Source organism: Mastomys coucha, unplaced genomic scaffold, assembly GCF_008632895.1.
Source record: "Mastomys coucha isolate ucsf_1 unplaced genomic scaffold, UCSF_Mcou_1 pScaffold6, whole genome shotgun sequence".
NCBI classification, from domain to species: Eukaryota; Metazoa; Chordata; class Mammalia; order Rodentia; family Muridae; genus Mastomys; species Mastomys coucha.
In genome coordinates this window covers 59,930,116-59,954,711 of record NW_022196912.1, presented here as the reverse complement: position 1 = coordinate 59,954,711, position 24,596 = coordinate 59,930,116, and the positions used below count along the sequence as shown (strand labels likewise).

Sequence of the window (24,596 nt, the reverse complement as noted above, 5' to 3'; positions counted from 1 at the left end):
TATTTTTTTAGGTCTTTTTTTTTTAAATCAAGCAGTCAGTTTCTCAAGAATCAGTGACTAGCATCTGCCTTTAAAGTCTTGAAGGGCAAGCCGGGCGGTGGTGGCACACACCTTTAATCCCAGCACTTGGGAGGCAGAGTCAGGGAGATTTCTGAGTTCAAGGCCAGCCTGGTCTACAGAGTGAGTTTCAGGACAGCCAGGGCTACACAGAGAAACCCTGTCTCAAAAAAAATCTTGAAGGACTAGAAAGATGCATCAGAAGTTAAGGGCAACTGCTACTTAATCATGAGGACTGCAGTTCAGTTCCCAGTACCCAAGAAACTAATGAGAGATTACACGGGTGTGTGTTTGATTACTCACATATATACACATAAACAAATAATAAATCTTCAAAATAAAATAAAATCCTGAGTGATAGAACATGACTTGGGTTTCAGGAAAAAGAGACATGTGCTGTGATGAAGGAGCAAGGTCAAAAGGCTTTGCCAGATTCCAAGGCATACACCTATAGTCTCATTTACTGAGGATGCTGAGGCAGGAGGATCACCCAATCCTTTCTCAACACAAAACAAAACTAGCAAGCTTTCTGTTACTATAGTAAAAAATGCCATAACTTGTAAGGAATACACACAAACACTAACCTCCAATAATATCAATTTTTGAGACAGAATTAGCTGCAAAAGATATAAGAATGCCCAATACCACTACCACTCACCACATAAGAAGGGAGCACTCCTAAGCATACCATTGCTTGGCTTAGAATTTATTTCTTCTTTCCATAGTACCCATTTATTCTCTGTGATGCCCTTGAGCAGAAGACGGCTATTCAGAAACACAGGTGTGGTGGAACCATTTTGACAGCTTTTGGATTTATTATTCATTATGAAAGGACAGGAGGGTAATAGCTTTGACTTTTAGAGGAAATAGCATTTTTCATGTACCTATGACACATTGACCAGTACTCCTGAGGCCAAATGCTGCTCTTATGAACTAATTAAGCATCTTGGTGGACTCATTTCTTGCCCAAGCATATGTGTGGTGAAGCAGATGTACTCTGAAACTTGGGTTGTGGCAACTGATTCTCTGCTTTACTGTTTACAAACTCTGTGTACATGGGAATGTACATATTTCTTTTCATGTGTAAAATGAAATAAATAAACATTATGCCACTTTGAGGATAACATGAGATAAAATATACAGCGTACTTAGAATGTGTAGTACACAATAAGCCTTAATAAACAGTGACTACTATTATTGCAATATTAAAGCCAATTTTAAAAGATCCCTGGGAATACGTAATTCCATTACAAACATATCATTGCCTACACACAAATTTAAATCTTCCCCAAACTTCTGCTAACATAGTTTTGGGAATAGACTAGATGTAAAAAGAAAGAAGAGGTATATTAAAAACAACCACTTAGGGAATAGTTTTATTATTTCTAACTGCTATTGTAACACTGTTAACTTCCCCTTATTAAATATTAAAGAAGGGCCATCACCACTGGGAAGAAATTAAAATATATTATATGAAATTAAACTAATTTGTCTTTATGGAATATAGTGCTAGAAGATCCCAGATGGTAGATGGTATTTTTATAATAAACATCTATTTTCTTAAATGGATCATTACATCACACATATGTCAACAAAACAGAGACTAAGGCCCATGCATCCTGGATGGATTGAGATCTCTAAAGGAAACACTGTCCTTCACATGGTACTAAAGGGACACACTGAAATGCTTAAGTCTATTAAACACACCTGAAAAGAATAGTAAACACTGAGTTTTGTGGTGTACTTTAGTCAGGAAGAAGTATAAGCATAACAATGTAACCAAAAATTTATATCACATCCAGCTTTATAATCTAGACTTTCTCCATTTCCCCTAATTTTCTTGAATTTCACATAGAGTGCCAACTTAGAAGCATTATATACTTTCTGTGTCAAGAGAGTTCAGATTTGGAAAAAAATAATTTTAAGCTCATATTTTTAATCAAAATATAATCAACTCAATTATGAAAAGCCTGGGTTTTTTGTTTTTTTTTTTTTTAGAAAAAGAAGCTTGATTTTATTTTATATTTTTCTAAAAAAAATTTTTCTTATTGAACTATATAGAGTTAGACATTATTGAAGTTTTGGCTTCTCATTAAATTCTTTAAAGAATGACAGGGAAATTGTACAAGATCCTCTGTATTCTATAAAGAGAGGTGAAACATTTAATTCCAGTGAAGTATATAAAACACAACAGAAGAAGACAGTGCCGTTTGGGTGAAGGGTGACAGAGACTGCAGTGAGCGCACTGTGTAATCTTAGGAACTGGACAATGGTCATAGGTGCTGGTGGATAGCTCAGCAGGTCACAGCTAAAGCCCTGAAACCTGCATTTGATTCCTGGAACTATGTAAAGGAGAGAACCAGCTCCATAAATCTGTCCTCTGACTTCCACACTTGTGCCAAGACATACTGGCACCCACCTACCCAAAGCACGTCATATACACAGAATAACAATACATAAAAAAAATTAAAAATGATGCCCTATATACTAACACCTCCCATTCTGTTTATCAAGCAGCTGGTTAATGACAAATTATAAGAGCAATTAATTACAGATGTCAAAGTGCTCCCTGTGTTAGCCAGATGCAGAACAATGCCAAATAACATGTGGAAAGCAAATGACAAAAAAGTGGTTTTCTCCAACAGAAAGCATTCACAGGAAGTAAATAAATCATTAACGAAATTCACCAACAGTTAAGTTCTTTACTAGGCAGATCACTACAGTGACTTTTAGGACAGGATAAGCAAAGAAATCATGACACTAGCACCATGTAAAGTGATCAATGTCAGCAGCGTGGGTGCAATGATCTGGATGAACGTTGGCAGGGTGTGCCCATGATATGAAATAAAAGGCAGGTCAAGTTCAGATTGGGTGTTTATTTCACTTTATTTTTTTATTTTTTCCTTATTCCATGTAAATAAAAACTAGAAGGGAAATCAGAGAATTTTCTGTTTGGGGGGAAAACATAGCTATTTTTCACTTGGGTGGATTAATAGAAAATGAATGGACAATGGCATAAGTGTGATTACGAAATACTCCAGAGTCCACAATGAAAAATTGATGAATATAATATGTTATTTTGGCACTTAAATGTATGATTGGGTGCATTTGTTTTGCCCGACTTTGACTAGGAGAGCATATGAATCCCCTCTGCCCTCAGTGTGTCGCTCTAGGGTAGTGGTTTTCAGACTTGGGATTCATCTTCATGTATGCCCTGGGGTTCAAATGCCTTTCATCTTAATAAGTGTGAAAGAATTATTAAGATGGAAATGTTTCACAGAATTACCACTTCAGTATTTTGACACGTGTCTACCTAAGCACCCTGTCCAAACAGGGAGCACAAAACAAAAAAGGAGAGTGAGTCCATCCGCTTCAGTCTGTCTGACTCCACCTAATCTGGTTCTAAAGAGATGTCTCAGTCTTGCTTGAAGACATGTTCCCTGTGGCAGTGGGAATGCTGTACTCTAGTTCCCACTATCCTTGATTTTGGTCATGAATTTTTTTATTCAGATGACTCTTCATTAAAAAAAAATCATTTGGTCTGAGTGACTTCCATCTACGTCATTTCATAAATAACAATTTTTAAAAGGCATTTTTCTCATTTCTACAACCAGTTCTCTTGGGGATGATTGATGACAGCCATTCTCTTCACATGCAGTCCCTGAAAAAAAATCACATTTAAAAACACATACCAGTTATGGGGACATGGTTCCATGAATTCCAAAAGGCGGAGATGTCCCAATTAGCATTACCTTATCTCAACATTTACTCCTAAATTTATTTATGTATTTATTTATGAGTGGTATTAGTGGTTGTCTGCTCTTTCTATTTTTTTCTCTGAACTACATGTGGGACTATTTTTTCCTTACTTCAAATCTAGTCCAAAAGCCTGGAAAGTTCCTGCAACCTAGATATCCCTATCCTTTGAACTCACTGAGCATTTTAGCTTCTACCACACTACTTCAATGCTACTCTGTGATTCCATTCCATGTGAGCAGTAGAACTGTGCATATGTAACTAAGCAATGCAGGTAGCCAAAGGCAAGTGCCACATCTATCTATTTGTACTCCCCGTGTTTCCTCTGTAGTGTATAAGAAGCAATCAACACTGTCTATTAATAAAAATGGCCGTCGGATAGGCATTAGATATAGGGTCCATATGTGAGGGCTTAATTTTTATTAGAGAAGTGCATATAACTTCACGATGAATTTTGATTTCTCTTAACAAAGTTATGAATGGGTTGACCTATGTGCAACTGTTTTTTCACTCAACCAGTGGTTATTGAACAAGCTATTTGAAAATGGAAAACCATTTGACTCTCAGCTGAGGGAAACCTCCTTTGCAAAAAGTCTGGGTTTGGTTATTTGTTCTTCCTGAATAGGTGAGGGTTTGCATATGTCCTATGTATTAAATTCCTTCACAGATGAAAGCAAAGGTGCTGTAGTAATTAAAACAACTGGATAGAATTAAGAAGTACATTATTATGTAGTGATTTGAAATCTACTCTCTCACTGAACCTGGGGATTGCTCCAAGGAAGGAAAATTTGAGCATCCAAAGGTTCTCATGAAAATGAAAACAGCTATCAATTCATCACAAAGCTGTTCTTTGTAACCATCAACCATCAAGAGCAAATGAGAGAATTCTAGAGGAAACTGGAGGGAAGTTTTGCACAGAAGTTTTGCATAGAAAGTAACTAGTTATTTATGTTCAATTGCTATTTACAAAGCATGAACTAGGTGCTCAGAGTAAGTCAAAGGGCTAGGATGTATTTACATTTTCCACTGCATGGCAAAATTCTCCTTTCTTCCAGAGCATGTAATAGTTGAATAATTTACTATTTTACATGCCAAAGCCACTTGAAGTCTGCTTTGTATCGATGCAGAGTTATAGCTGTATTCTCTTAAAAGGGGGAAATGAACTATTACATAATAAAAAAAAATGTTTTACAGGACACTTGGAGCTTATTTATATTTTCCAGGTCATTGAAAGCATTTAAATATGGTAGTTTTGTCTGGTTTTATTTGTCAATTTTCTTCTCCTTTTTATGCCTCAAGGAACAAAGCTGTGTAGGAAAGTACATTTGCTCTTAGCTATGTCTTCTCTGTGCTTTTTGACTAAATAAATAAATAAAACTAGAAATTTCTTGAAATCATTTCCCTGTGCTTCTTTAGGTTGGACAGTCCTGTGCTTGATATTCTTTCTTTGCATAACGTGGTCTGTGGTCTTCCCTGCCCTAAGCCAACATCCCTGTCAACAAGCTTTATGTTCAGTACTGTATCAGAAACATCACAGAAAAATGGATTAATCATGTACACTGCCTCCCTTTGTGTAAACCCATCAATTCCTGTGGAATTTAAGCAAGCAAGAAGATGTATGCCTAATTGCTATATGAACTCCCTGTATATAGTTACATTGGTGTATTCTCTTTTAAGCATTTCATCCAGTAAAGGTTTTTAAAAAAACTCCTGGCTACTTTTACCAGATGTCCTCCATGTTAACCGTATGATAGAAGCATGTATCTTTTGCACCTTGAGTTCCAAAGAGAAGTTTATACAAGTGTCATAGTTAGGGTTTCATTTGCTATCTTGAAACAACATGATCAAAAACAAATTAGGAAGGAAAGAGTTAACTTGGCTTACACTTTCTCATCTTAGTCACTGAAGGAAGCCTCCACAGGCACTGAAACAACCTGGAATGACATGCTAATTAATGCAGAGCCCATGGAGGCCATGCTGCTTACAGGTTTGCTCAGCCTAGTTTCTTAGAGATCACAGGAACACCAACCTGGGGTGGCACCACTCAAAATTGGCTGAGCCCTCTCACACCAATCACAAATCTAGAAAAATGGACCTCTAGGCTTGATCACAGCCCCATCTTATGAAGGCATTTTTTTTCACTTGAGGCTCCATCCTCTCTGATGACATTAGCTTGTGTCAAGCTGACATAAAATTTAGCTAGCACAGCAAGAAAACACCACAGGAATAAATCAACACTTTGTATTCCTTCCCATGTCCTTAAGTATTCTTGTGAGACAGAGAATGGGCATAATGCAATATTTTAAAACAGTGAATTTTAAATGCATGTCATTGAATAACACAAGTTGTGTATTCTATGAACTTCCAAAGTAGACTTTTAGATGGGTTTGCTCTGATGTCTACAGAAAGAACAGACTCATCTTAGCCTTCGGAGTACCAGACTACCATTCTTTACTAAGTAATATTCTTTACTATTTGTTAATGCCAAGACCTAAGTGAGGTACATATTCATGACTGTTGCTTCTCTACATGGTTTCACACAGTAATATTCCACACAAATTCACTCTTGTTCAGGGTGAATTTCTTTGTTTTGTTTTATGCCATGCAAAAGTAGTCTTTCTGAGTAGCATGGATGACGTCCTCTGTTAAAATACCACAGAGTTGGAGACTATTATCCCCGGAGAACTGGGCCATTTCTTCCATTGCCCTGTTTTTCTGTTACCCATTTCCAAACAGGGTGCTTTGATTCTTTCAGCACCTTTGCTAAATGATCAGAAAATATTCAAAGTAGCAAGAACATTCTTATGTTCTAATGAATAAGACGTAAGAGACCAAGCAAACTAAACAAAGTCTGATTTATCTTTTAACAAGCTATTAGCAAGGCAGAACCATATCCAGATTAGTATTTTTGTAAACAGTATGAGACAATATATTTTAATCAGGATTCAGTATACAACAAAAGAATTCCCAACCCTACAGGAATAACTTAGAAATGGAATTGCCCTGGCCCTTGGCTGGACCCATGAATCCCTGCCCACAGAAGAGTAAGTTTCCAATGGAGACACAGACATGTTTACACATTTTTCTTATCATTCCATTGCAAGTTTCTCCCTATGATTACAACAAGTTTGAAAAGAACAAAATGAAATGCAGTACAGGAGTATCCAGAGGGTGGTAAATGCCACCAGGAATTTGATGACAGGAAGAGCTCCACCCTATGAACTTTAAAGTTTATGGATTTCCTACTACTAGAGTGAAAATGTTCAAAAACTGTCCTTTAATATTATAAAGGTTTAATTTATGAAGGTGCTGGTGTGATACAAACACACAGAAAACCCATATGCAAATGAACCCACATGAATGAGGCAGCAGCCGGTGAGGAGGCACATTGGACACACCTCAGCTGCAGTGGCAGCTTACGGAGGTATCCCAGGAACACATTAATCAACACATTCAAGGAATGCATTAATCAACATGGCTATGAAGGCTGGCATGCCCTTTTGTTTAACTGTAGCATGCTAAATACCACAGAGCATCAATCTGAATGTGAATTTCCACCCTGCTGCAGAAAACAAAACCCTTCTCAACATTGGCTCTATGTACCATATCCTACTCCTCTCTCTGAATAGAAAGCATTCTCTCCCGTGTTTCTAGGAGTTTATAGACTTGCTTGCCACAACAGTCGACCAGAAACAAAGGATCTTTACATAACTGCTAAGTTAGACAAAAGCTGTGGAACTGTCTTCTGCAGATATGAAAACTCGAATCCGTCCAAGGGATGATTTTTTCTTTGCCTTACAAAATGAATGCTGTCACAAAGGGCGAAATAAAACAAAACTAGGCAAAGGAAAACATAATGAATAGGAGGGGGAAGCATCTATTTGTGTATGCAGTCACTTGTGACAGCAACATACTGTATTACCAGCAGGGGCCTAGGCCTGGTCTCCTGCTCCACACTGGGCTTCATTTTCCTCCTGGGTAGTTTCCCTAGATAACCCTCTTGTCAGAATTCAATCCCCTCCAAAAGCAGCCAGGGATGAAATGTCCAGATGTTGGAAGGGAGGGACATGATAACACCCACCCAGCACCTAGGCATCCGTGCCTCTGTGCCTCAAATGCACACAGACCTGAACACGGGAGGTTTAAAGCATCCCTGCCAGGTGTCACAGACCTCGCAATTATTATTAAAGTTCACTAAAGGATGGTTTGTGGTGCGTAAATAAGAGGTACAATTTATTATTACAAGTTGAAATAAATTTTCCTGTATACGCTAAGTTATTCTAATATAGTTTACATTTGCTAAGAATGAGGCCACATCAGGGTGGCTTCCCTCAGTATGGTATATTTTTGTGCTCATTAAAATGTCTTGCAGGTCACTAAAGTATCCTGCAAAGAATACTGCATTAACCTTATCTCACCACTAGCTCTAATTCTGGTGACCCTAGAAAATATTCAAAAGCTGTAAGTCAGAAGTGCAGCAGGAGTGTGTCTGCCATGAGTTCACTGCAAAGGTCACTGTACTCAACTGCCAAGCTGCTGGACATTTCCCATACAGAGAAGTATGTCACATACTCATCTCCTTCCAATTCCAGAGAAGATTATTTCTCTCTACGAGGCTACAGAAGGAGGGGTAAGAAGGATTCATGCAAGTTTCAGATTCATTACTGGATACTAACAGTGACTGTTATTGCTACAAAGTTGTAATTTCATCTTTGTCTTCTAGTCACCATTGCATCAGCATGGGTCCAGCTCATGCCCAACACGAATTCTGGTGTCTTTCTTGAGACACTTTCCAAATGCAATTTCCCAGCTCTCAGAAATGGCTACAAGACTAATCAGACAGAAATAATGATAGACGGGTAGGGCAGACTGTCCAGAGAAAAAAATGGCCAGTCCCAGAAGAAACATTAGGACAGAAGGCAGGGGAAAAAGGAGATACAATGAATAAAGGTGTCTCAATTACCGATACTACTCCAGAGATACACTCTCAGAAAGTGTATCAGAATTCAGCCTCCCTATAGAAGCACTGTGCGTGAAGTTTAATATAATTCTATATAACTTTGAGACATATGACATTGCTTAGACTTCACACAGAAATGAACAAAGAGATTGATGGGGAGGGAGGCTTCAGTGAAGAGAGGGATGGTAGAATAGGGCTAGGAGGGGTTTGGGAAATGGATAACTAACACTAAGAGAGCCACATGGAAACTACCATTTTATAAGATTCCTAAAAGTAATCTCATATAAAATGTTTAATTGGATAGGGTTAGGAAGGTGGCTCAATGGTTGAGTGTACTTGTCCTCCAAGAGGACCTGGCTCCAGTTCCAAAACTCACAACCACCATTAACACCAATTCCAGTTTCAAGGACTTGACAAACTCTTCTGACCTCCATGGTCACTAGACATACACACACACACACACACACACACACACACACACACGCACACGCACACGCACACACACACACACCCCAACACACACACACCAACACACATGCATGCACACACATGCATAGGGAGAAGCTCTCCCAGTCATCAAACTCCTGGTGACATTTACTGCCCTCTGGATACTCCTGTCCTGCATTTCATTTTGTTGTTTTCAAACTTATTATAGAGAGAAAATGTTGGAAATAGTCATAGGAAGAAATTACACTGGAATGATAAGAAAGAATTGTAAACAGGCCTGTGTCTCCATTGGAAACTCACTCTTCCCTGGGCAGGGATTCATTGGTCCAACCAGGAGCCAGAGCAATTCCATTTCTAAGTCAATCCTGTAGGGGTGAGAATTCTTTTGCTGTATACTGAATCCTTATTAAACCATATTAACCCACATATAAGAGTGTGTGTGTGTGTGTGTGTGTGTGTGTGTGTGTGTGTTTAAGAAAAAACACTCATACACATAAAATAAATAAATGAATTTTTAAAAAGTTTAATTGAAATTCCCCTACACAGGCAATAATATTCCTCCTAGAAACCATAAGTTGTCATCAAGAAAGCCCAGTGCCAGGTATGATGTACCACCCCTCTAGCTGTTGGTCAGCTGGGATCAGAGACCCTTCAAAACAACATAAACTGTTTACATTTGCTCTTGGTTCCCCACCAGAACTTAATAGTTGACACTATTGCAGAAGACAGCATACCCTTTGGTCACAGGACACGAAAAATCAGTGGGACTGATCAAGAACCTTCCTCCCCTATGGCTGCTTTCATGATATTGAAAGGTGCTATGTAAGCTTACAGGGAGAAAAATCATCATTTTTACCACTACTAAACTCTATGAAGTAAAGTACACCTATGCAGCAACATATGGTCACTGGTACAATAAGAGCACAAATCTTATAGAAGTGACCAAGAGCTTTCTGATGGTATGTAAGGGCGACCTCACAAGAGGAAATGCATTCCTGGCGTTGTAAATCGGGTGACAAAAAGATGATGATGATGATGATGATGATGATGATGATGATGATGATGATGATGATGATGATGATGATGATGATGGAGCGCTTATACATCCTAGAAGTGAACCTATTACTATCATTTTGCTAAATGAACACAGTATCAAACTACCCTTTAAATTTATATCTCTGTATCAACAGAGTAGTGAAGCTCTCAGACTACACTAGAACTTTTTCAGTGTAGTGCACAGTGGTCAACTCAGAAACTCATAATTTGTCAAAGCATAGAAAATAAGTGTCAATGGAATGCTATAAATATAGAGACAGAGGTAGAGGTAGAGGTAGAGATAGAGATAGGGATATAACCTATTTCCCCCCACAACTTAAGAGACTATTGCAGAAGATTAGAAAGATTATTTAAGAGCCAGAGGTCAGGGAAGACCAGAACAAAAAAACTGTTGTACTTATGAACTTAATAAGAGTTGTTGTTGCCAGCCACAGGGTCAAGCCAGTCAATATTCCAGCATGGACTGAAGGACGAGCTCATGAGCACCATCCTCGTTCAGATGCTATTGATGGGTTACGGGTTTTAAAGGAGGAAGACTCAGTTTTCATTAAAGGTATAACAGCTAATAGGTCAACTATGTTCCAGTGGATGTCCTAAGAGTATATGGACAGCACAAATAAGACTGTGGGTCATCCTTTTAGAAGAAGACACAGTTAGGAGGAGCTGGCAAAGTAAAGATTAATCTTAAAGGAGTGAAAAGGAGGAGTGAGAGGTGATTGTGATCAAAATACATTGCAAAAATTCTCAAATAAATAATAAACATATGAATATGTACATATATAATATGTATTCATTTACTGAAAAATGGGCAAGAAAAGTTGGACAATACTCAGGATGGAAGACCTGAATATTACTCATTACAGTCATCGGGCTTTCAAGGAATGCTGCTTGTGTAGAGAGTAGCTTATCTGGGAGATGCTCCCTGTGACCAACATAGAGGGAGAGCTCATGTGTAATACCTCAGAGATGCTGTCACTTAGTTAGTTGAGATCTGGATCTTGCCCTCTCAATACATCTGGTTAAGAGGGAATTAGGAACCACAAGGAAAGGTTTTCTCTGTTTCTAAATATCAAGTAAACTCAACTGGTTTAAAATAATAAAGATGCTTAGACCCCTGTCTTTGTTTTTGTAAATTCTAAGAGTCTCAGAGTAACTGAAATATTCATGAGCTTTCCACTTCCAGTTTTACAAGACCATATTTCTTTCTGTGGATACTTTGTGCTTCCTGACTTTGATTGGTATCTAATAACATGGGATAAACTTCTCAGCTTTAGAAAGATCCCTTCATTGTTGGGTAGTATTAAACTTATGTTCCTATTCAAGTTTTCCATTAAAATAGTTGTCTTCATTTTCAAATCAACTGAAGTATAAAATCAGATCTTCTTTTCAGTTTATTACCCATTGAGAATATGAGTACTATTCTCCTATGATCAACAAACAACCAAGTTTCATAAGTTCAAGCAAAGAAACAGCTTTCAAGTCATCAACAATCAAACAATTCCAACCGCCTGTTAGACTGCTAGAGTTTTCCTTTTTCACAGCCTGCCAAGTGTGACCAGTCATTAAGATACATGGATTCTTCTCCTCATGCAGTAACATAGCCATGGTGGAAACTAGTTTAAGGGTATGATTTCAGGAACAACCCTGCTCTTCACATTAGCAGATTGAAGAAATTCCAGCATTTGAGCCTTGCTTTCAAATAAGGAACACTTAAACATTAGGGTAAGTGATAAGTCTGATTAAATTCAACATGAGACACAAAGAGACAGGAAAGATCTGGGAGGGATGTTGGCTTCCCAAACAGTCCACAATTCTGGCATCTCACATCTTTCAGACACTACAGCACATTAACAATTGTGGGAATCTCAACTGAAAACTAAGTTGCCATAATGCCCACCCTCCTCTCCCCCCAACAACTTTTCTTAGTCTAATGTCAGAGGCAATGGCTGAATAGCCTTGGGACATTCTGAACACAAGCATGCTTTAGAATTTCGGGAAGTTTCAGCATGTCTTTGTGAGGCAAGGGACAAAAATTGGGAAGATTCTCTGTGTTCGTTTTTTGGCCAGATGAGTCCATTCACAAAGACAAAAATGAGATATTTCATCATCTCTAGCAGCCTGCCAAGTGAGAGTTCTCATTAGTCACTTAAAAGACTAGCTAAATAGATCAGCAAGTATGTTTTGAGAAAGGTGAAATTCAGCCTTTTTGCTTCCTTCTCTAGAAGACAAGAGATTCTTAAAACCAACTATCTTTTTAAACAGCAAGAAAGAGAAAGTATCGTATCCTGCCAAGAAAATCCCCTTAGAGTTATGATCGTTGTAAATGGGAAAGCACTCAAGCTATGTTAAATCACTGCATCCTTCAAGTTCAACCTCAGTTGACCCTCAGGATCGCTTGGCGTGCCTTGCCTTCTGGTACAATCCTCATTCACTAGGAACTACAAACTAAAAGCAAGCACTTGCATTTGCTTCCTTTCTGTGTCTCAGAGCAAACTGCCACAGACTATTTATAGAAGGTTTGATATTATCACAGGCAATATTAATTTCTGCACCACTGATTTTGGGGGTCTCTGATGGTATTTTAGAACACCACAAGAATCCATCACATGGAATCAGTTTCCAGACAACACAATGATAACAAATTCCTCTGGAGGCATGAATCATTTCCTCTTAATTACAAAATGACATCGCAATAGATCAACCCTTCTCAAGAACAATGGGCAAAACATGCTGGAAGGATTTTGCTACCTCAAAATCTTGCACGCAATCTTCTTAATTAAACTCCACGAGAATTCATTTGTTTCACGAAATCTATGAAGTACAGAAGCAGACGTCTGAACAATGGGGGAATTATAATCCTTTAAGAGAGCTCTTGTTGGTTGAGATCTAGTTCTCTGAACTATGTTCCTGATTTCCACTTAAGATATTTTTCACCAAGTGAAGTAGACTACAATCAGTGGCCTTTCAGAAGGCCACACAGGCCCAGCAGGGTCTGTTCTGGAGTGGGGATTCCTACTTGACACAAATGGAGTGGGATGTGAGGTTCGAAGACTGGGAAACAGGGGTAGGAAAGGATTTGTCAGACAGAAGACATGTTTCAAAGTAACATTTAAACTGTCAGGACTGACTTTTCTTTCCCTTATTTTGAGATACAAGAAAAATAGAATCCCATATTTTCAGGTTTCTGATATATGATCACATGTAATAGAAATAATTTTTAACCTTCAGTTACTTCAGGAATTTTTTATGAACAGTGCTATTTTCTGTGATTAAAGAGAAATGTTTGAATAAAGCACAAACATTACTTCCATACAATCACTAGAGAGCAAGGTTGGTATCTTCTCTGTGTATTTGATCTATTCTCTTTGACAAGTGAGATGATAAATGTCTCTGCATTTGTATTCTCCCTTTCTGTCTTTTGCCATGCTCTCTGAAAAAAAGTATCAGGCATGATGCTAATGTTACACAATCACATATTTTATGGTATAATTCCCTTTACAATATTAAATATTATAAAAAATGCACATCCTACCTTTGAAGTAGGTCTTCTTACCTGAAGAAGTGGTATTTCGTTTTAATTCCTTAAGCCAAAGGTTGTCTTAGCATTGCTCTGTGGATAGAAAAATATGGGGGGGGGAGAAATGTTAATAAGACATCAGTTGCCATCAATCACAGTAGATTGCCAATAAGTTAACAGAGTCCCTGATGGGACACACAATTGCAGAGAGAGACCTGCGAGGAAGACAAATTATGAATACATTTGCCAAAACATCTCTCTGTTGGTTTCTATCAAAAGTGACACTGGAGTGGTGACTAGGGTGACTATACATCACATTAATGGATTTTAACCCGAAGAGTCAGTCTGAAACCAATTTGGAGATAGAGGATTGTTTGGACAGACAAAGAAATACAGTTGGGCAGACATATAAACAGACAGACAGATAGACAGGTGGGTAAAATACTTCCTGGCTGTGAGCTTTTGATTGGTAGTTAGGATTTCTGTTTAGGGTCAAAGGAATTCTTTTGCCTATATTTGTATGTCCTACCTCTCAGTGAGGATCAAGAGCTGAGGAGAACAGCTAGAATTTGAAGAGGAAAAATCACACCTGTACCAAAGCAAAAGCTCAGTCACAGGCAGCCCCTGACTCTCTGATCCACAACTCTTCTCTGCAAATCTCAGCATTTTCTAAGCAAATATTCCAGAGAAGAGTCAGCCAGGAAAGGGCATCCTGTATGAGAAACAGAGCGGTCACACTGAGCACGTCACATCTCAGCCTTCAGACAAGCAATTCAATGCCACCCAAGGTTTCCGAAGGGAGCATTTGTGTCTTTTTGGACTTGGTATTTTTGAAAACAGAACTGGCACTATTGACCACTGAAAACATCTTTCAGAGAAGAGAAACAAGTATCAATTCAGCCACCCTGGGCTGCAGTCAAATGTTAGGACACCATGAATCACAAAATCACTCCAGAAATAAAGTAAAAAAGGCTTGCAGTGAGTTCAACTGCTTCAGTTCATGCATGGCTTACGAAATTTTGTGTCTTCAATTAAAAAAAAAATCTTCACCTCACACATAAAGCTATCTTGATTTTCTTTGCATTTAGTGCATTATTTATCTTATCAGGGCAAAACCTTAGTGTTCTGAAAGTCAGTGTTTCTTGGATTTAAACACAGTTTGAAAATAATAAACATCTTTTTTTCCTTAACATATAAAAACTACATAAAAAAGAAAAAATCTTCTAATGGTATGTTGGAGAGAGTATAAAAAATTTGAAGCTATGTCTTTAGTAACAGCTCCATAGATACACTTGAGCAATATATATATATTACAATGTCTATATGTCTAATATAAACTAAATAAAAGAATAAAGCATAAACTAGACACTCCTACTAGAAATTTCAGTTCACATGTTGATGGGACCACAGCTGGAAATATCAGAAGCCTCTACAAAATACAGTTTTATAGAATATTGTGAGCTTTCAGACAAAAGTATATTTCATTCTACAAGATGACTTTCCACTGGAGGACCACTGACTAGAACCTTAAAGATGAATAAGAAAAGCATTCTGCGTAGAAAGACCACCAGGTACAAAGTAAATAGCAAGGACAAAGTGTGGAGAGTCTGCCAACAGAGCAGTGAGACCCCAGGGATAATGAAGAGGATGGTGAGGTGGTACCTCAGACACCTACGGGCTGTAGCTAAAAACTGGGGAGTTTAGCAATGAAAGATGTGTCGGTGAAAGTAAGAGTTTTTTGTTTTGTTTTGTTGTGGTGGTGGTTTTGTTTTGCTTTGTCTTTTTGAGATATGCTACTCAACAACCAATGAGATGATACTCTGGGCTAGACTCTGTCCATATAACAAGTTACCCATCAATTCAGTGCAGGCCTGTAATCCCAATATTTGGGAGGTTGAGGTAGGAGTTGTCAGAGAGTAGCAAAACCAAGACAGACGGCAGTCAAGAGAAAAGGGTAAACTAAGTCAAAAGCTTCAGAAGACTTCATAGGTACCTATTCTGTGGTTGCCAGCAAGAAAGATACAGCCTGGAGTGGGAGCTTCCCACCGCGCTTACACATCCAGGCACTTACACTTTTAACACATCTAGGGTTCAAAGCCACTGAGGTTCCCCATGCCACCTCTGTGGAGTAGGGTTGAGTCTCCATGGTTCCTATCACAAAGTCTTTCATGGCTTTCCTGACAAGTGGTCTTTACTCTCAGCATTTCACCAAGGCATGAAAATGCTGCACTATAAGCTAAGGAAGAAAATGGCTTTGAATAGAGACTTTAGGTGAGATAAAAAAGGAATAAGAAGGAGGGGGGATATGGAACAGTCAGAGGGTGGACTGGGAAGGGAATAAAATCTAGAGTTTGAAAGAAAGAAAGGAAGAGAGGGGGGAAAGAGAGCAAGAGAGGGAGGGAGGGAGAGAGGGGGAAAAGAAAAGAAAAGAATAGAAAACAAAGAAAGGAAGGAATAAGGTAGTTTTGACAGCATGTCAATTGTTGTTTAAATATAATTTAGGCAAGGCAAGATGCTCTGAGGAGAGCCTAGGTTCAGTCTTGCATAGGTGTGGTTTTAAGGTAGTATAGAGAAATGATTTCATCCTACTATTTGTATATTACTGACAAGCCTCATCTCAAGCCACTCGTGGCAATTTCAACCTCCAAGCAAGAAAAGCAAGCACAAAAATAGTGCATATTCATTTTTGCAACCATGCCGATAATTATACCAAACATTCCTAGGAAGTGAATTTTTTGTTATATTTGTCACTCTTGCAGTGACAACTGCACCCATGGCGTGCATCATTTGGAAACACATTTAGGTCAGCAGAATAGAGTAATTCATCATCGCTATGGACCATTTTACCAATAGCCAAGTAACAACTTAATTTGCTTTTCCAAAATGCAATCAACTTATCATATTAAATAAAACTAATCCTAAGTCAAAAGGTCAAGAAAAAAATTGATGCATTTCAGAGGGAGCCTTCAGAACAGATGATGCATTTCAGAGGGAGCCTTCAGAACAGATGAGTGACATCTAGGTGAATGACAGATGCAAAGGCTACTGCACACATAATAAACTAGTTTCAGTAAAAGGGAGTCAAAATTGCAATAATTTAAAAAAAGTAAATACTTGCCATAGCCACTTTGCCCTAAAGTGAACTGTTATTGATGGACATTTTTTAAAATTTTTTTTTCAGCATTTCTTTGTTTTTTTTAAATGAGATTTTAAAAAAGATTTGTTTATTTATTTATTTATTTATTTATTTATTTATTATATGTAAGTACACTGAAGCTCTCTTCAGACACCTCAGAAGGCATCAGATCTCATTACAGATGATTGTGAGCCACCATGTGGTTGCTGGGATTTGAACTCAGGATCTTAGGAAGAGCATTCAGTGCTCTTAACCGCTGAGCCATCTCTCCAGCTTAAATGAGATTTTATGGTATTTAATGTAACTAAAATCTATGATTGTATACACTATGAGGCAAGGATTATCTGTAAGTGCGGACACTCCTGATCTCATCTGTTTATGCTTTGTGGTGTAATTATGAAGGCATTATAGAACATTTAGAGATTTAGTTCTATAAGTTGGCATCCTTCCTTATATTTGACTCCTCACATTAATTTTATTTTTCAGCTGAGACAATAATTTTCTGTTTATAATCTTCAAAATAATACAGTTGGGAAATGCTTTTCAGAACATCAACTTTGAAAATTTTCACATGTAACTTTTTATATGTGTGTGTGTGTGTATACCCATATTATGTATATAAATAGCATAAGATTATCTTGCTCTTCTTGAAGAATCTTTTAGCTTTATTTATTTTATGTGTAAGCATTTTACCTGAATGCATATGCACCAGTTGTGTGGCTTGTGCCCATGGCAGTCAGAAGAGAGGATCGAATCCCTGGGAACTAGACTTATGGATGGTTGTGAACCACAATATTGGTACTGGAAATCAAACCCACACTGTCTGTAAGGGCGACAAATGGTCCTAACCTCTACGACATCTCTTCAGCTCCCATTTTGCTCTTTTATGCATAAAAAAAATGAAAGTAACTTACAATGTTTAAAATGTCTTTGGCTTTGTCAATAGTTTATTGACAAATATAATCTTAGGCTAATCCCTACACATTTCGTTTCAATTTTCCTGCTTTAGACAGTTCAGATTGAACTTGGGGTCGATCCGTACATATTAACTGGGGAGAAAAAGATAAACATTCCCGCTAAAATTGATATTTCTTGTATGCTTTTGCAGCGTATGTTGGCCGTACAATAGGCAATTTTGGCATGGCACAAAGCCAAACTAATCTTGAAGCCTAGCTTTCTCCATTTCAGCATCTGTGAAAAAAACACATTTCAAACAACAGATAGTATCATTTAACATAAGTTTTCTCAAATGACATCACAACCATGTCTCCATGAGAGGCCTCTCTTCAACTATAGCATAGCTTAGCTTATCAAATTCATTGTCCTGTTGCAAGTTAAATGAATTTGTTGGGACTTAGGGCTAGCTCTATGATTTTTGAAAAGTAAGAGTGGACCAGAGGTCATGGTGCACACTTATAAGTATTGCTACTTCAGGAGGCTAAAGAAAGAAATGGGACCATGATTTGAAGCCCACCCTGGGCAACTTAGTGAGACTCTATTTCAAAATAGAAATAAAAAGAGTGTAAAGAGACGACTGGGAGATAGGTCAACAGGTAAAGTGCTTACTACACAAGCAAGGGAAGCTGGAGTGAAATCCTTGACCTGATGCAAAGGCAAGGGTCTACTCTGCAGAAGACAAGACAGCTCACCTATAGTTCTAGCCTCAGAAAGCAGAGGGAACCCCAGAGCAAGTTGAAAGTGATACTATCCAGATTAGAAAAGCTCTAGGTTTGATTCAAAGATCCAGCCTCAAAAACAATAAGGTGCAGAGTCATTGAAGAAGAATCTTAACTGTATGACATTTCCCCAATCAGGAATTTGTCATAATATGCAGCTCTGTTCCACCTAAAATGCCTAAAAGCACGTAATAAATACAATTAAACCTTACGTTAAACTCAGTCCTCATTGATGCTGTGCCTGTGTCTACAATCAACAGAATCTGATTTTATTTTTTAAAAATTTGGTGTATGCAGAACAGCAAAGCAACAAAGATTTAAGCACTCATGAGTGCTAATAGAAACAAAGTAACATTATTTGGCCTAGGGAAGAAAAAAACTAAAGGAAACTAGTTAAATGTCAATGAATATATCCTAAATATTTTCTAAAGCATAGTAGTGAGGAATGATTTTTCAAGTGCGCTAAATACACAGAAAGAGAGAGAGAAAGAGAGAAAGGAGGGAGAGGGGGAGGGGAAAGGGGAAAGAGAGGGAGAGGACAGGTAGAGGGAGAGGGAAAGGAGGGTGAGGCATGCACAGGCTGAGGAAGAATAGAGGAGGAGGGCTCTGTCTATGGAGTCATGAAAAAACATCATCCCTGTTGGTCAAGGACTTTCTGATGTGGCTTTGTTTGTTTTGTTGTGTGTGGGGTGGGGCACTCATACTCCAGTAAGTAACCTCTGATACTCTGTAATTAAGCTCAATGATCTTGTTGGTTCTCCAGAGTGATCTATGGTGAATTGTGCCTCATTTTGTTGTGCAACCTTAGAAGGAGGGGTAGATGTTGCTTACATCTCCCCAGAGGAATTTTACCAGCAGCCTGCTTCTAGCTTCCTAGCTTCCATACTCAAGTTGTTTGTATTTTTCCCTCTTTGAATGAGAAGCTTCCTCAACTTTACTTCCTTCTAGGAAGAAAAATTGGCAGGCTCACAAAGTACCATATACACTATTGAGTCATTGTCTTAAAAATATCTTTCCAGTCCATTGCACCAGACCCATCTGAAGATGCTTACGAGAAGGGTGGATGGGGTTCCAGGTCCCTCTTCATCTGCTGAACCATATTCTTTCCACAGCTACATGTCATCAGCTCCATTTCCTTAGATGCAGACCTATGAATGTCCCTCTCCCTCTCCCCAATCCATGCTGGACATCTTTCAGATGCAATCTTCAGGAACCTATACCATCAACCAAGGCTCCTGCCATCAAGGAAATGGGGACATCCAACTCTATTCAGGTAGCAAAAGCAGTTTGTGTTTAAGTATTTAAAAATATACAATCTACATGTAATCTAGGAATAAAAAGGTGTGTGTGTGTGTGTGTGTGTGTGTGTGTGTGTGTGTGTGTGTGTACACCTATGTGTATAAGCTAGAGGTCAGTCTTTGATATCCACCTTATATTTTGAGACAAGGGCTCTCATCAGGCCTGGAGGCTTGATGACTAGTCCAGGCTAGCTGGTCATTAAGTGCCAGGGATCCTCCTATTTTCTATCTCCCCGGCACAGGAACCACAAGTGCATGTCACTATGCCCAGCTTTTTGCATGGGTTCTCTGGATTGAACAGCCTCGTGCTTCATAGGCAAACACTTTACTGATTATGCTATCTAAATAAAAGAGTCTGAGGCAAACAAAATGTGTTTTATAAAGTCATAGTTAAGTGGGAAGTTATTTAATAGGTAGCAATTTTGGTAATGAAAATGTTCTGGAAATGTAGTGGATGCTCACATAACAGTGGGAATATACTTAATGCTACTGACTGTACACTTAAAGTGATTAAAATAAATTTTGTGGTTATGCATAAAAGAAACCACAATAAAAGAAACCACAGCTACAAATTCTCAAGTTTGCAAGTTAATTAAAACAATGTGGTGGTTGCAGGAAAATATTCACTTCACACCACAAACTCCTCCATCAATATTTTTAATGTCCTTTAAAAGTCAAGAAACCATTAGCTTATCTAACACATTTCCCAGGCAACTACTGTGGCTTAGGCCCTGTAGGAACTGAGGCTAGGTGAATGAAGAGAACAGAAGATCATCCCTTCACCGATCATTTGCTAATTCACCCTCTCACACACCCTCCACTATGAGCTAGCTATTGTTTGCCCAACTCTATACGGGGCACCAGTACAGTGGCAAAAGAGCAATAAAGACCTCTTTGAACAGACTCTTCCTGCATCAAGGAGCTTCTGACTCAGTAACAGACACTGGTCAAGGAATCATAGCACTGGGAATGAAGAAGCAGTACTGAAAGCTACCAACTGAAGAATGTAGCAAAGAGCTCCTGAGCAGGCTCCTGGGCAGGTGTAAACCCAGGTGAAACACGTGGGAGCTTTCAGAGGAAAGGCAGAAATCAGGACCACGAAGAATTATCATGACCAAGTAAGAAACTTAGGCAGACTTCTATTTGTTCATTTGTTAGTATTCATCAAAAACTTTAAGATCCCATTATATAATCTACTAAAAGCTGCACTTTATTGAAGATAATTTACTTGGACTTGTGACCTAGTAAATTAAGTTGCAGATACTTGTGGTGGAAAAAGCACAGTGGAAATGTTTGAACAAATAAAGTGTATTAAAATTCACAAATCCTGACTATCTAGTCATCTTTTGCTGACACAAAAGTTAACAAAGAGAAATTTAATTACTGAACTAATTTGATTAGCATTTAAGAACTTGAATCAATGAGCACACATTAGTAAGATCTCATCCCTCAAAATACAGCTATCCTTAAATACTATTACATGGGAAAAACAATGACAAAATATCACGTGCTAAGAGAAAATAGATATGGTACAAAATAAAAATTCTACTTTTTAAATTTTGTAATAAATGAATTTAAATAAATTCTGAGAACCCCCATGGATGCCTGTAAATAGGCTAGTAATAACCCCATGTGCACACTGTCTCCTTCACTATTTGAATATTTGCTCCAGCTCTCTGTGCAAATGTCAAAATTCAAGGATACACAGACCTTTATATAAAAAAAAAAACATAGGACATAGCCTACCACATCCTCCTGAGCTCATTAAATCACTTCTAGGTAACTTAGAATATCCAATGCGATGTAAAGCTATGACTGTATTTCTCTGGCTAGGGAACAATGATAGGAAGGAGGACAGTTGTACATGCTCAATAGAGATAACTTTTTAAAAAGGATATTTCCATCCATAGTTGGTTTATTGCAGATATATGGAGACATAACTGTCCTATATATTCTCTTAACATATATCTCTGATGAAAAGTTAGTTTATAAATTAAGCACAATAAAAGATTTTAAATAATGACAGGTGGGAGCGATGTCTCAATGGTTAAGAGCACTGGCTGCTCTTTTTTAGAGGACCCGGGTCAATTCTCGGTGCTTACATGGCAGTTATCATTTGTAATTCCAGATCTAGGGGATCCAACAGCCTCTTCTGGACTCTCAGGCTCCAAGCATGCACGTGGAACACAGCCATGCACTCAGGCAAAACACTCATGTACGGAAAATAAAATACTAATAGTACTAGTAATAATAATGATAGCTAATTGTAAAGTTTAAAAAGTATTATAGTAATATGCTGCAATAAAAATTATTTCAAAAGCACAATTTGCTTATTTCTAGACATCTCTTTTCAATATTTTCAGTTGACTTTCGAGAGATGAAACCTTGGAATATGAAACCACAGATTGGGTGGAGCTACTGAAATTAGGATGACCACATGAATAGTGATTTATGCAAACCTTCTGTAAGCAAGTGACAGATGGGTCTGTGTATTTCAAACTCAGGATAAAATAAAAGGAGCAGGCTACACCAAGCTTTATGTGCACTCAGATGATCTGACCTCTAAATAGCACATCACAACTGCACACCATCAAAGCGCAGCTGCATTTCTTAGACTTGACCTATATAATTTACTTAATTCACCTTTTTATCAATTTTCGTTGATTCAGGTTTGAGAATCTGCCTTAATTACCTGGCTAAAGGATTAATGTACATAGTCAGAGGGCTGTTTACAGATGCTTCAGCCACAGTTTATTATGAAGAACCCTTAATTGCCTTGGTCTTATGCTTCTTCAGAGCTACAGCCTTCTCCCTAAGAAAATTCTATCCCTTTCTGACATGGGCTTCATGAAGATGTGCATTTCAAAATTTAATATAATTTAATTCAAAACGTGGGAACGTTATTGTTATTACTCTATCAACTTGTGTGCTTAATTGGATTTCAAAACTTTTCAAGTGGAACATTCTTCTTTTAAACATTTAAATGAACATTTAAATGCTCAGGTAAGTTACCCATTTGTACCAAAACTGCAGCTTGTATTAGAGGATGTTTATTTGTATTTTTGTTTGTATTGCTATGCCGGTAAAGATGGATAACAGGGTAGTGAGTCAGCTTTCGGGGAAGCAGAAAGGTGGCTGAATGTACTCCCCCTTAAAAGAAATGGGGAGAAAAATGTCATGGAAGGTACAATTTGGCTGAGCATTCCTGTTGCCACTGGGAGCGAATAAACCTCATTTTCTAGAAGGAATGAGAAGAAGCTGGGAACCTCTTTCCAGCATTTGGTTCAAGATAAGACACATCCTTTTTAAAACTGACAGATTATTTGGGGCTCACAATTATTTTGAGAGCCTCCACTTTTCCAGTTTCTTTTTGATTCAGATGTGAACTTGTAAGTAGGCCCTTCGGTTTTGCATCTCCTCACAGCTTCCTATGTGACATGCTCATTGAACTGAATTGAGGTCTTTCATAAGCCATGTTAGAATGAAAAAAGAAAGGCACCCAATGGAAATGAAGGAACATAAGTGTGAATTTGATTCTGCTTCTCCCATAATCCCATAATATTGACTGGAACCAGGGTCTTCTCACCAAGGATTTTGTTTCTATTTCTTAATCACCCATGCAATTATCTATGTATAGATTTTTTTAATTGAACTTGTATTGATTTTTTTAAAAAAACCAAATGGATTTTCCAACCATTACAAAACAAGTTTCTGCAAGCTTTAAAGAATGGCTCGAAGGTAGAACGTTACGCCAGTTACAAATCAGCCCAGTCTTACAGACATCTCCAACAGTAATATCACAGCCGAATATTCTCATTCTTGTCAATATCAAAATTACCTTGGGAGTCTCAAGTCACTCAGGTCTCTTGTTCAGTTTCCAAATTTAAGGTAATAAAATTAAGCTTCAGACGATCTGGAATATCATTAGTTCTGGGGCACTAGCTCTAGTTAAGCCCATATATGAAGCCACCCATTTCAAGGAGCCTATCAGTAATGCAATGTGGTCTATATTAGAGAAACCATCATTTCCTAATGAAGCAATCAAACTATGGAATTGATAGCTGACTGGGTGGCACTAGGGAACCTGCTTCCTCTCTATGTACATAATGTGGGAATAATCTTGGCCTATCTCTTAAGGCTTCTGGGGACAATTCATGTAGGCGTTGCCTAACTGCTGTATAAATATTAGTAGTGTCATAAGAGCTTGGCTTTATTGTCATTGGAAGGCCACCATAATAATAAGGAATTCAGGGGTTTAGTCAAGAGGTGACGTAACAAAGCAGTGTCTACGCTAGCACAAGTGCCCTCTGACCTTGGACCACTGAGCTTGAGAAATTGCACAGATTGGAATGTGAATGAAATTTACATTTCCAGAGACACAGAGTTTTTGTTTATGTATTTCCCAATCAATTCCTTTACTTTGAAAATTATTACTGTGAAACACACAGCCTCCGTTTTCAACTACATCCTCTCTTGGCATTCTCTTCTGCTATTCCCTGAACCATTTACTTCTAAACACCACATGGGACATACTTTTTGAATCGACCATCCAAGAAAATTCTAACTTGAACTATGTATGCAACAAATTTCTTTTACTTTAAGTTGATTTAATAATAATAATTATGATGATGATGATGATGATAATGATGATGATGATGATAATTGTACAATCCATAGGTTTTCCTTGCTCTTT

General features: G+C 38.0%; 1 protein-coding gene across 27 annotated transcripts in view; it reads right to left on the bottom strand.

Moving 5' to 3' along the window:
• Nrcam (neuronal cell adhesion molecule) overlaps positions 1 to 24,596 on the bottom strand; it is a 283,437-nt gene that overhangs the window by 130,790 nt on the left and 128,051 nt on the right. For 24 of the 27 annotated variants that reach the window (XM_031357027.1, XM_031357036.1, XM_031357025.1 and 21 more), the window contains one exon: positions 13,809 to 13,886. The gene's annotated coding sequence lies outside the window, so the exon portion shown is untranslated. The remainder of the gene's footprint in view (positions 1 to 13,808; positions 13,887 to 24,596) is intronic. The other 3 variants (XM_031357026.1, XM_031357029.1, XM_031357032.1) reach the window with 1 other exon arrangement.